We start from the raw sequence: 4207 nt of genomic DNA, 5'->3' as shown, positions 1-4207 counted from the left end.
TCGACAACACATAACAACAACAGCACAATGTAGCTTTATTATTCTTAAATCATCACCACAAATTAAACACATCCATCAACTTTACTTGATTTCACATGTGTAGAGTTCAACTTCCCTCTTAGCTCACGTCCTTACCTTTCAGTGTATTTCCATATATTAAAATTCACTTAAAGCAATGTATTTAAGATAGAGCTTCCTCTCATACTTGCAATGTGGTCATCATTTCGTTACTATTGCCATCTAAGAGTGTTCGTACATTAGTGGCCACTAATAATCACTGTTATCACTATCAACAACTATTTTCAGCTATACAATTAAGTTCTATATCCACAATTCTGTGTTTATCTAGCTGATTCTTTTTAATAAATGCTAAGTAATTTACCTTCTTCTTGTTTATGATTGCCTTCGCGTCAAGCATGACTCATAGTGACCTTACGAACAAAAGGCCTGAAGCCTTTATATGATTATCAATATTTATCAAAGTTCATAGAGTTTCTGGAGGCATGTTGTTTAGGAAGTGGATACCACTTCTGCTTCAGTCCCAGTTAAATGACATCATAATCCATCTCATTTCTTTTAGGCTATCCAGAGAATTGAATAGTATACTTTTAGGTTTTTCTCCAAAAGGTCAAAGAAAATCTTTCAAAAATGCACTATAGTTCTTCTTGCCTATCACTGAAGAAAATCAACAATTGCGCTTTAAATTGATCACAAATCATTTAAACCTGCTGTCATCACTGCTCATTTATTCTTGTCCACAAAGATAACATTATTGTTGTTGTTGTGTACTCTGGAATTCTGATTTTTCTAAGTTGTCTCTTAAGAGAATAGATTCCTAGGTCACTTCTCTCATGGAGCATCTGATAGGTACAAACTGTGAACCATGTGCTTGGTTAGCAGTCAAACATTTAGCTATTAATATAGCAATGGCCATGATTTCCCTAGTGCCTTCTCATAGTTCTCTGTTGATATGCTGTTCCAGTCCTCCTTAATATTAGCCATATTTTATTAAGATCCATATGCAATCGGCTGCCTTTGCAGAGTCAATAAAATGCAAGTAAACAGCTTTCTATTATTTTCTGCTATCCTCCAATATCCATTTAACTTCGACAATGATATGCCCATTCTACAGATTATTCTAAATTCAGCTTGAATTCCTAGCAGTTGCTCATCAAGGTACCAGACACTTTTAAGTATTTAGCAAGATTGTAGTTGTAATAGTAATGATACATTGTTCAAGAAAGTCTATTTTCTATTGGATTACCTTTTTTAAAATAGATCTAAATATGAATCTCTTACAGTTGAATCGTCTAAATTTCATGGTGTAGATGAGTGAGTACATTCAGGGCTGCATTTGTTTGGCAAAACTTCTGAATAATTATTCTGTCAATTTTGTTGATTTGCTTATTCTAAGACTCTAAACATTCTTTAAATATACAGAATCATAAATTTGTTGTGGAAAATAAAGAGTTTTGCATTAAAAAATCATGGGATAGTCATCAGAAAAATCAAGAGAAGACAAAACGAAACAAATAAATAAAACAGCATCATTGTTTATTGTAGTGAAGGTCAAGAAGAAAACAAGCTAAGCTGAAACATTAAGAAAATGTAAATTTATTTTAAAAAATAACAAAAGCTTGCAAATTAAAATCTGTTTCTAAAGTGGCACATAAAAATGTGATCAAAATGTTTATATTTATAAATTGGTGTAGTAGGTTTTGGAACTGTTTTAAAACAATTTGAAAAACCCTACTCCTGTCAATTCCAACTCATTGTGACCCGTCCCTAGACTCAAATAAAGGAGTAAATCTTAGTGGAAGGAGGCTGACCAGCTTTCAACTGAGCAGCAGTTGGTGATTGTGAAGAGTGAAACACTGCAACACACTCCACACTATGCAATCAGAAATCTGTAGTCAAATCTGAAAACTCAAACTACTCATGATAATTTCAATTACTCCCAAAATGATCTTGCCTTTTCAGCTATGAACCATGTTCAAAATTCCCTACATGTATACTTTATTGCTTATGTTCAGATTCTACCAAGCCAGGATTTTCCTTGGAGGCAAGGATTCTGAAGCTCCGTTTGACATACATTGGACATGTTGCAAGGAGGGACCCATCCTTGGAGAGGGACATTATGCTTGGGAGGGGGGAGGAACAATGCAAGAGAGGAAGACTCTCGATGAGATGGATTGACTCAGTGAGTGGGATAATGGGGGTAGCTGTGTCAAGAGACAATAAAGTTGGTTCAGGGTAGAGCAGGGTTCAGAGCTGTTGTATACAGGGTTGCCATGAGTCACATGCTACTAAACAGCACATAACAACAACAACAGCAGTCAGTAAGATTTCTAGGATTAGCGTGTTGTTGTGGTGTTTTTTCCCCTCTACGTACAGTGTCACTGCATTTTCTTTGCTAAATTGTTAGAGTTTAGTAACTTCCCGCCCTCTATTTTATAATTAATTGCCTTAAATATGTTTAATAATTTAAATTTAATTGTGGCTTCAGTTTCTTCCCACTCTAGGAAGAATAGAGTTTTATGTTCTTATATAATGCAGCTGAAATATTAGATACTATACAGAAGTCAAAATATCATCACAGTGTCTATTTTTAACAAATCCCACAATACATAACCCTCAGATAATGCAAAGTTTACCTAGTTCATAGTGTCCACTTTATGAACCTTGAGCTTGTGAAATTAATCAATTGCTTAATATATTTAAGCAAATCCAAACTTTCAATTTTTTGGTCGATAAGTTAGGTACAGTTTCACCAATCTGCAAGGAGCAGGCAGGAAGCATAAGCCTTCTGATATCCTTTCCTAGGGCAGAAACCCACATAATCTTAACTCTTTTTCCTCATGTAAGATGAACTTTGGCTCAAGTTTCTTTCTTATTTATTTTATATCTCTCACAAGAACTATATAACATTGTGTGGTTGTTGTATGATTATTTTGTAAGATGTTTAAAAACCACAAGCTTGTTATTTGTGTAATTGTCACAAATTATATTTACAACTGTATGCTAAGAAGAAAAGGGGGAAGATTAAATCTATGGTAAATTCTAAGGTTCTCAGGTTTCCAAAACAATATTTAACAAAAGTAATTGTGGGATAATTGGGATAGCTTGGTTATGCCAGAGAATTTTAGAAAAGAAGCAATCATGAAAATAACACTTAATTTAATTGTTAAAAAGCTATAAATCTTACAGTTTAAGTAAAAGCACATGTAATAACACATGGTAAGAGTTTATAAAGTAAAAATATTCAAATTAAATGCACAAGTTTTAAATGAAAATATTTTAGTTAAATACTTCTTGACAAGCAGTTGTTCCTTGTCAGGTCAATAAAATTTACTTGAGTAATATTTCTCCTGGCTATATTTAGTATGCTCCAAGAATGAATATTTTTTCCTGTGCTTTAAACTCCAGCTGCGATTAAGAACATAAGCATTTGCAAACTGTGAACTGGATGAAATCTAAACTTTTTTTTATTTCAATCTCTTGCAAACTGAATGAAAATAATATCTTTAACAGAGCAAGGAAACACTATCTTCAAACTTTTTCAAACTATATGCAGAACAAATTTTCTGAGGCTGCGCTCTGTGAGGGAAATTGTGGCATCAGGATTGCAGGTAGATTCATTATCAATCTGTGTCATGCAGATGACACAACCCTGGTTGCTGTAACTGAGGAGGACCTGAAGTGCTTGCTGCAAAAGGTCAAGAACTGCAGCCTTCAATATGATTGATGCTCAATATCAAGAAAGCAAAGATTCTCACCACTGGGCAAATTGTCAGCATCATGATAGACGGTGAAGAGATTGAGGTTGTTAACGGCTTCAGATTACGTGGCTCCACAATCAACATTCTTGGTACCAAGGGATAGGAAATTAAAAGATGAGTTGCATTGGGAAAGTCTTTCAGAGACCACTCCAAAGTAAAATGATGTCAGTCTGAAGACTAAGGTATGCCTGATCCAGACCATAGTCTTTGCAATTACTTGCTATGCATCAGAAAGCTGGACAATGACTAGGCATGATAGAAGGAGAATCAATGTCTTTGAGTTGTGGCGCTGTATATATTGAATATACCATAGACTGCTAGGAGGCTAGGAGAACAAACAGGTTCATCCTAGAAAGGATGAAGCCAGGCTGCTCCTTGTAAGAAAGGATTCTGAATCTTCGTTTGATATGTTTTGGACATGTTGCAAG

The sequence above is a fragment of the Elephantulus edwardii genome, unplaced genomic scaffold, assembly GCF_000299155.1.
Source record: "Elephantulus edwardii isolate Elephantulus edwardi_28Jun2011 unplaced genomic scaffold, EleEdw1.0 scaffold00018, whole genome shotgun sequence".
Lineage (NCBI taxonomy): Eukaryota > Metazoa > Chordata > Mammalia > Macroscelidea > Macroscelididae > Elephantulus > Elephantulus edwardii.
This window is presented reverse-complemented; position numbering follows the sequence as displayed.